Source organism: Etheostoma spectabile, chromosome 7 (assembly GCF_008692095.1).
Source record: "Etheostoma spectabile isolate EspeVRDwgs_2016 chromosome 7, UIUC_Espe_1.0, whole genome shotgun sequence".
Classification (NCBI taxonomy): Eukaryota; Metazoa; Chordata; class Actinopteri; order Perciformes; family Percidae; genus Etheostoma; species Etheostoma spectabile.
The window spans coordinates 9452124-9461723 of record NC_045739.1 but is presented as its reverse complement, the minus strand read 5'-3'; the positions used below and the strand labels follow the sequence as shown (position 1 = coordinate 9461723).

The window sequence follows — 9600 nt, the reverse complement described above, 5'->3', positions numbered from 1 at the left end:
GAAAACATCCCAGTTCTTGCATGGCCAGCAAACTCACTGGACATGTCATCCATTGAGCATGTTTGGGATGCTCTGGATCGGCATATATGACCACGTGTTCTAGGTCCTGCCAATATCAAGCAACTTTGCACAGCCATTGAAGATGAGTGGACCAACTTTCCACAGCCAACGATCAACAACCTGTTCAACTCTATGTGAAGAAGATGTGTTGCACTGCGTAAGACAAATGATGGTCACACCAGACACTGACTTTGGGATGATAATTATTTACTTCTAAAAGTCTCATAGATCTGGTATCATCCCCATTGTCTAAAGGCCATTTATACGGTTTAATGTGTGACAAATGTTCTCTGGCTATTCTGAACCTAGTTAATCGCTCCTTTAGATAAGGGGATCATTCACCAAATTTTTGAAACATTCTAAAAACAACAATCCAACAGTTACATCCCCTTTTACGTTGAATGGCCAGATGCGCATAGGTGTGAAAAATGAGCAGAGCTCCAAGCTCTTCGTAAGTCTACTTCTGTCACTGTTTGTGTTTACTGCTGGACTGCACCGGTCACTAATGTGTTGGCAGCGACGTCAAGCGGTGTGCACTCAGAGAACAGATGGGCCGAGTGCAAAGAAAAGTGGCATTACGTTTTGAACAACAGCTAAGACAGAAATGCAGGTGCTAGTGTTCACTTAACACCAGGAAATGAGCTACATGGATGTTACTTGTTAACAAATTTATTTTATTTCCACAGTCAGCGAATTGATCTTTTGATGTCTATTTCTGCTTTGTAATTTCCTGAAGATGACAACCATACTGTAGTTGAAAAAGCAGTATGGACAACTTGGATGAGGCTGATAATACATTGTCTGAACTCGACCTGAGAGTATATTTGGCCTTCAGCTTCAGTTACATATACCAACAGAAAGCACACAGATAATAGGATGGAGATGCACCGAGACAAGTTGTCACTTCAACTGTTCTGTTTGTTTACTCCTTTCTCTTCCCTCAATCTGTTTCATATTTAGATTCACACACCCACACACACACACACACACCACACACACACACACACACACACCACACACACACACACACACACACCACAGACACTCACACACACACAGATATACTGTAATCTGCAGAGGAGTTTAGAAAAGGTCAGTCTGCACTCCTTGAGAGGCATTGCTGGCATGCGTAAACAAAATGTCTGAACCTGTCAGATGCGGAAACTCTTTGACTTTTTTCTCTCCCTGTGGACAATGATGTCCCTCTTTACCCTTGCAGAACAGAGGAAGCAGAATATTTTGCTTCAAGTTCTTAAAATCCAACCACAAGTAAAAATAACAACATTACTAATTATATATATATATAATATATATATATATATATATATATATATATATATATATATATATATATATAATTAAGGAGCTATATCAAAAATGGAGGACAGAGAGTTTTAGGGGCAAACGGAATCATTGTGCTCTGCCTCACTTTAAGTCGTCCTTTAAATTCGCCATCATTGACTTATCAGTTCTGTTTATGATTGATTTCTTACTTTGTATGAATACAATACTCACCACTGCATCCTATATGTTAAGGTTTATTGATTGTACTTGATTGTATCCTAATAATAATCCCCTTCATTACTATCATCAAACATCACATCTTTGCTTTTCTGGAACACTGGTCCGAACTTAACTGCACTCTGCCTTAGATCTTTAAAAAAATATATATTTCTGTTGTGTCATTCTTTTCAATGTCAATATAATGGCTACCATTTCTGTACATGAGCATTTACACTTAATCAACCTGTCCTATATGAATACATTTTCATCTTTCATGGGGTGTGTGTAATATGCAGTACCCCTGTGTGATATCATTAGTTGCCTTTCCGATGATAAATAAAAACGGCTCCTATTTTTTTTTTTTATATGTCTTAGATATGGATTATGTATGGATATGTCTTTTAAAATGGGACTCAGGTAGGTGTTCAACACAATGAGTACAGCTTTGCTAAATTCTCATCATAGACCAAAAAAAAGAAGGTAGGAAAACAACAATAAAAGAAAAATACTGTCAGGTGACCAGAAAAAACATCTCTATTATGCAGTAAAACACCATTGCACTGGGGAAAAGTTGACTATACTCTGTTAGAGGTAGCAAGAGGTTCTCTCTGCCCTCAGGAGAAAATTACACAACTCCTTTGTTCTGACTTGATTAAATACATTTCTTCCAGCAGCAGCCAGTTCTTGCTTGCTTGTTTAATGTCTTCAACACAGTCTTAAACACACACACACTGCTCTGCCAGAAGAGCTGAACAGTTAAAGTAAAACTTAAGGCTTAACCACCGATCCAGCTTGCTGAACTTTCTGCTCTATCGACACTTCTACTGAGATTAAATAAAGCCTGGCTCCTTCCTTTACCTCTCACTCCATCACTACTTTCTCCTTCCTCTCTTTTTTCCCATTCCCTCTTCTCTACCCTGGTACCTATTTTCCATTTTACTGCTTGTGTGCCCTTTCATATGCATTCAGGATTATCATCAAACTGTGATTCTGTTTGTGTGTATGCATGAGATTGTGTGTGTGTGTGTGTATGTGTGTGTGTGTGTGTGTGTGTGTGTGTGTGTGTGTACTTATTCATGTGCTTGCATGTGTGGGAAAGCCTACTGAGATTACCATTTATCTCTCTACTGATCGCATCCGTGCCGAGGAATTCAGTAAAGGCATAAGATATGTGGTACAAAAAAATTATGCCAGCGGTCATTACATGAGCTCGCTCACTTCTCACTTTGTTGTGACTCCTTTCTTCATCACAAACATCTCCTCATTCTGAGCAGCTGGCGTTTCTCACAAGAGGATGATTTGCTGTGTTACAAAGGATTGCTGACTTCTCATCTTGGTTTTTAGTTAGTTTCTTAAAGAAAACAGGGTACTCTGCTGGATTGACATATATGTGTGTGTGCTTGAGATGTGTGAAGATTTGTCACACAAACAATGCATTTATTAGATTAGATGAGATGATTGCTGTTAGGAAATTAAGTAATTACACCAGGAGGCAATGGCAGTGCAAAACAAAAGGGTATATAGGCAATAAAAATGTTTTACATAAAGTAGGTCAAGCACGTTTGGTGTTAATAAAATGCACATGGCTCGTTCAAATTTTTCTATACTGCAACCCCACTACCTATAGACACCATAACTGCATGCAGAAATTTTAAAATCAAAGCATATTTGTTCAAATAAATATGGATTAACTTACATTTTACATAAACTGCCGTTATTTTATATATCTTAAACAAATACATATTTTACTGTATACACATACACACACATATATAAATGAAATATAGTAAATTAATCATCAGGATGGAGGGGGCTTACCGCCACAGCTAAACCATTACATGGGGGAAAACGTGATTGTGCACTGTTCAATATCAGTAAAAACACACTGAGTATCTGCCAATACAATGACAATCTAATACAGTTTTTCTATTGTAAAATCTACTGAGCTTTCAACAGGCCACTCAAATGAATTTTTAAACAGTAATGTCAAACTAAAAATGTGGTGCATATTCCTCCTCCACTGTACCAGAAATAAATCCCCTAGTGTGTGAGCCGCAAGAGTGTACCTCTTATTAACTATTCTCCGGGTATGTGTTGCCTTTATTAGATAGGATATAGTTGAGAGCTGACTAAATAATAATGGGAGAGGATGACACAGGACCCCTGGACTTGAACTGTATTATATGGTTAGCATCTTAATCTTCTAGACTTCCCTGTTTTGCTACCTTTTTGCACATACGCAACATTTTGCAGTAGGGGTTGTGGGACTTATTATCAGTCCTGTTTAAAACACTGCTTTCCCTTCTCTCCATATGCAGTATGCTGAGAATAGTGTCCATGACCAAGAGGTGCAGTGTGAACAAGTGAATATGTTCCTTTTAGCTTTGCAAAACACTCCTGCTTATCCTGCTGCTCTGGTCTTTAGAGTGCCCAGTGTTAAAGATGGTTGCCGGATATTAGACAAAGAGCAAACCAGAAACTGTCGCTTTATCACTGCTGAAAAACCACTTATGTCTATTTGCGCCTTAGTGCAGTCACTTTGCAGTGATTTACTGAAACTCCAAACTGCCTGAGATTGAAAACAAAATGCAATTTAAAAAGAAGGAAAGAAACCATCAGCTGGATAAAAAAAACAAAGCCTCAATATGCACTTTTGTGAAAAAGGAACGTTATGAGGTGATCACATACAACGTCTATCAGCAACAAAGAACATTTCACTTGATTAGGTTTCAGTTTAGTGTTTTGGCTGGTGTGGTTGCCATGTTGTCAATTGGCACAGTATAGGTTCTTAAAACCTGTACAATCAACTCAGGTCAAAGAGATGTCACCTCCACCTCTTCATTCATTCTTCTCCTCTTTTCAGAGCCCACTCCTCCTCCGTAATAAAGACCTCTGTCTGAGCTGGTTTAGGGAAGGGTGAAAGTCTGTGGGCTGAGGGTAAGCACAGGCAGGATTTCCTGCTCTCTGTCTGTCAAGCTGCAGGGTTATGTAGGGTTATGGGAGTATTAGGGAGGGGAGAAAAGGATTTAGCAATGGCGGCTCCCGGCAGTTCTCATCATAGAATATTGAAGGGAAAGAAGGGCGAAATCAACATGCAAATAAACAAATGAAGGCAGAAGATCAAACCAAATAAGAGAAGGGTGGCTAGGTGAAGGAAGAAGATGCATCAACAACAAGTCTTCCAAAGGAAACAACTAAATACATCTATACATCTGGTTAAGGAGGGGTTGTGGTCATTGTAGAAGACTGTTGTTGGAAACAGAAAGCGGTAGTCTCCTGTGTCAACGTTTGACCCATCCAACTTTGTGGCTCTATAACACAGTCACTTCTGAATGACATGATGCTGTTTTCTTTTCTATCACATACGATATAAGATATAGCCAATGTCTGTTATAAGATGTTATTACTTTACTTAAATGGTAAATTTGCACTATGTAGCATATGTTGCCTTTGCTGTGTTAAAACCATTATCAGGGTCCACATGTCGTGATAGCATCACATTGTGAGTTACCCTGTGATTTACAGCCCTAGTTTATCATCTCATCTCTCATTGTGCTGACCTCCAGCATGTGAAAAAGCGTGAAATTAAACAATTCCCCTGTGACGCAGACCTCTAAAGGGCCTCTGCATCTGACTTTGGAAACCTCTGGTCGAGTGAACAGCATCCTTTCACTCCGGCCGGGATGGCTGTGTGTCTTCAAGCAGGCCTTTTGCAAAAGAGAGTAAAGCAGAGCAAGCCTTCCCACCCTCCCTGGCAGTCTGAGCAGCCATGTGGAAAAAGAGCTGTGTTTGCTACAGACTTCCGCTGCTTCGTTTCAGTGCTGCATAGTAATCTTTGTGCTTGGCCTAGCTGTGACCCACAGTTCCACCCTAAGACCCTGGAAAACCTTGTTTAAACTAATGTTATGCTATAAGGCTCTTTAACCCTTCCATGTCTTCAATCAATTGCCACTCCAGATTCTAAAACAATTAGACAAGCAGACAAAGTCATCTCCTTGCTTTGCAAAAAGTGCAGAGCCATAATGCGACTGCTCTGTTTTCACATCTTGAGAGAACATTCCCACCAAACCCTACTGGTCATGTTTACACCTAAAATACTACATAACAGTGTTCTTTTTCACATATGCTTACCTTCCTGAAGTCTCTGGGGAAGCCATGCACTCAGTATACTGGTGGTGTTATACAGTAAAAGTACAGTGTGCATACATTGTAATTAAACTTATGCCGTGTTAAAAGGAGTTTCATTCTTCCCCCTTTCAGTTTGACTTTTGCGGCAAGACACTGAAAACTTTCGATCTCTGATTTACCTTTGCAGAAAGGTTCTCCTTGTCACAGCTAATGTTTATTAACATCTGGGTCAGAGACGAATAAAGGAAAGTGTCAAAAAATGCCAATTCAAGTACTTTCTACTTTTATTAGTGTGCTATATACATCTCAACAACAGGAATTTAATTTAGAAGTGCAATTTAATTTTTTTTATGAATCATTTGATTTACTCCATGAAAAATGTCCTTCCTCGGTAACAGGAATGGATTTAAAAATAATTTCAGTGTCTATCTTTTTAGGATATTCATGTTTATGCATATCCACAGCTAACCAAACACGCACTGCTCAAAAAACTTTTAACACATTTAATATGATATATTTGGGTATTTATGATTAAATGGACTTATCATTTGATTTTGGTCACACAATATTCCTTGCCAAAAACAGAAAAATTATGAAAGATGTCTTAACATGCTTTACAGTAAAGGTATGTTTTTATTGTATACTCAACTCAGGAAAAACATGATTGTGTAATATACCATGAAAATCTGAGTTAAATTACTTGACTGTGTCATTGTTACTTGTAATGACATCCCGTTAGCCAGGAATGACTTACTGCAAGTATTTTGCTAAAGGCTCTCTTTTTTCAACAGTCAGAAATACAATAAAAAGCAAGCAACAATTGCAGGGCCATGTAAGAAATCAGAGAAACTACGAAAACATCTCAAAAAGGCCAACAAAACAACAATATGCAGTGAAAACCACTGTGTCAGTTCACTGTTGTGCCTCTCTTTACAAGACAGCGTCATCGGATGGATAGATGTGACCATGAAACTTGAAAACTTTTGAAAAAAGCAGGCACTCATGCACAAGCACACACACTCAACTAACAACTAAATATTAGATTATATCTATAATATTAGATTATTCATTATCTGGACAATGATCATGACCTGTCAGGCCATGTCACGTCTTGAAGTTTATTCCCTCCCAAAAAACAGTAGTGTGGTAGTAGCTGCTAGCTGCAGTCTGGTTAGTGTGTTCAGCCAGGCTTCTCTGATAATCATCTTGACATAAATCCACAGAGTGGCAGTGGTGTGGCTCCAGAGGACAGGTCATGGCTTTGTGACAAAAACTTGAAGTTTAATCAGAAGTTTATTAACCGGACGGCAGCTAGGAACCAGCAGGTAGCAGCTACAAGTTACCAGCTACCGGCAGGATTGAGACAGGGACCAGGGTAGGTGAATTTAAACAACGTCTGAGTTGAAAACACATCTTGTTATCACGTAAGGGCCATGTTCATGTTGCACAGACATTTTAATTACGTTTTTCACGGTAGTTCCGTATACCACGGTAAAATAGGGAGGAGTTTTGATGGTATCAAAATTTGGATACCACCCAACTCAAGTAAATAAGCTAAGTATTGGTATATTATGTGTAGGTATAATTACAAACATCCACACAAAAACATCCTTACAAAAAAGGGGAGAGTACAGCAATAGAATGCATTGTTTTAAAAAATGTTAACATTATGAATATGCTTTGGACACCAGAATTGGCATGCCACGTCTTAGACCCACCTACAGATATCGGCCATTTAATGGATCAAGTTAACTTTACCAATGCAGTCCCCTCACTGGGCCCCAGTGGCCTGTAAAGTTGCACAGTTCTACGATAATGATGCAGTAGAGAGAGGACTGTATTTCCACTGTGACTTAGCAGAACATTGTGAGCTATAGGGATAAGCACAGGCCGACAGCTCTCCTGCTGCACAAGCAAACGCTTCCTCAGTTCAACCTTTGTTTAGATCAGGTCCCTGGTTCCCCATTAAGTCTGTTTACTTTCTGCAGTTGGAAGTTTGTGTGTGTGTGTGTGTGTGTGTGTGTGTGTGTGTGTGTGTGTGTGTGTGTGTGTGTGTGTGTGTGTGTGTGTGTGTGTGTGTGAGAATCTAAATATGAAACAGATTGAGAGGAAGAGAAAGGAGTAAACAAACAGAACAGTTGAAGTGACAACTTGTCTCGGTGCATCTCCATCCTATTATCTGTGTGCTTTCTGTTGGTATATGTAACTGAAGCTGAAGGCCCAAATATACTCTCAGGTCGAGTTCAGACAATGTATTATCAGCCTCATCCAAAGTTGTCCATACTGCTTTTTCAACTACAGTATGGTTGTCATCTTCAGGAAATTACAAAGCAGAAATAGACATCAAAAGATCAATTCGCTGACTGTGGAAATAAAATAAATTTGTTAACAAGTAACATCCATGTAGCTTCATTTCCTGGTGTTAAGTGAACACTAGCACCTGCATTTCTGTCTTAGCTGTTGTTCAAAACGTAATGCCACTTTTCTTTGCACTCGGCCCATCTGTTCTCTGAGTGCACACCGCTTCATTCATGTAATGCAAAAAGGTTAGGATGCGATTTCAGCTAAAGTACCAGACCTAAAGGGAAATATCACTGCTGCAAGAGTTTGGCTTTGGACTAGACTTAAACTTAAAATGTATCTTGTGCATTGGACTGCTTCAGGCTACACCTGTGCTTCAAGTCAAGGGATTTTTTTAAATTACAAATTTGCCTCAAAGGACCCTACCAACTCCTTCCCTTCCTCCTGCTTTTTCATGCACTCAGCACAGATTTGGCTGTAACAAAAACTACTCTATTAATACAGTTTATACGAAATAAGTGCATGAAATGATTGCATTTTTACTAGTAATTAGCATTTTAGTTTACCTTTCATTTATTTTTTTAGAATTGTATTACTGCCTCATCTGATAATGTCATTACCTGGGTGTTGTTTTTGAAATACTATTGGATGGCCTTCGTCACAGAGCATCAATTAGCTAGACTTGCCTTACTTGGCTGAAAATAGCTTTGGCAAATACTGCAAGCCCAAACACATTGTCATTTAAGGCACAGGTTGTCTGTTGGCCACTGCCTAGAAGGCGGGTCAGAGCAATTGCTGTCATAATTAATGTTTTATTACAGCTTTGAGAGCATCAAGAGATTTGGCTACCCCGTAGAAGGTTTTTGCTTTTAGAGACACCGGTTAAAGCCCTCTATTTATGGTTGTGAAAGCACAAATACTAATGGCAGAATATTCAAACACATACCTAATGGTTATGGACTAAAGCTTAAGCACAAATTAACAGGTTAGATTTCAGATCTCAAACAGGAATAGGCGATGTAGGAATTATTGAATTCTACAAAAGCTCTGATGCGAACCATAAAAGGACAACTGTGTGGGCTGTAGCCATTGATTATATAAAGAAGAAAGGCTCTTGTATTGTAGCTCACAGTTTCCAAGCCCAACAACAAGAAAGTATTTACAGCTAACATGACAAAGGACCTTTTTTTTAAGATTATTTTTTTGTGCGTTTTAGGTCTTCCTAGCTCTTTATAGGACAGATGGAGACATGAAAGGGGAGAGAGAGAGAGGGGAAATGATATGCAGCAAAGGGCCACAGGTTGAAGTTGAACCCATGGCCGCTGCGTTGAGGACTACACCTCTATATATGTGCAACTGCTCTACCAGGTGAGCTACCCGGGTGCCATGACAATGAATGTTGTCATTGACCACTATGATGAACTGTCATCTTCCCAAAACATTGAGCAATTAATTATACCTGAGTCGTTAAGTTGAATTCTTTGTGCACCATGTTCCTCCTCCTTTGCCATACTTTCTGTCTCCCTCCATAGCAGCACTACTGTGCAAAAAGAGGATGGTGTTGGGTTCATATTTTATCTTTACGTATATATCGTTTTCTTTCCATAA

At 39.1% G+C, this 9600-nt stretch overlaps 1 long non-coding RNA gene across 1 annotated transcript in view; it reads left to right on the top strand.

Annotated features, from left to right (window-relative positions):
• LOC116692807 (uncharacterized) overlaps positions 1-9284 on the top strand; it is a 121123-nt gene extending 111839 nt beyond the window's left edge. The window contains exon 3 of the long non-coding RNA XR_004332788.1: positions 9209-9284. This is a non-coding gene — a long non-coding RNA (uncharacterized LOC116692807). The remainder of the gene's footprint in view (positions 1-9208) is intronic.
• Positions 9285-9600: the final 316 nt, after the last annotated feature.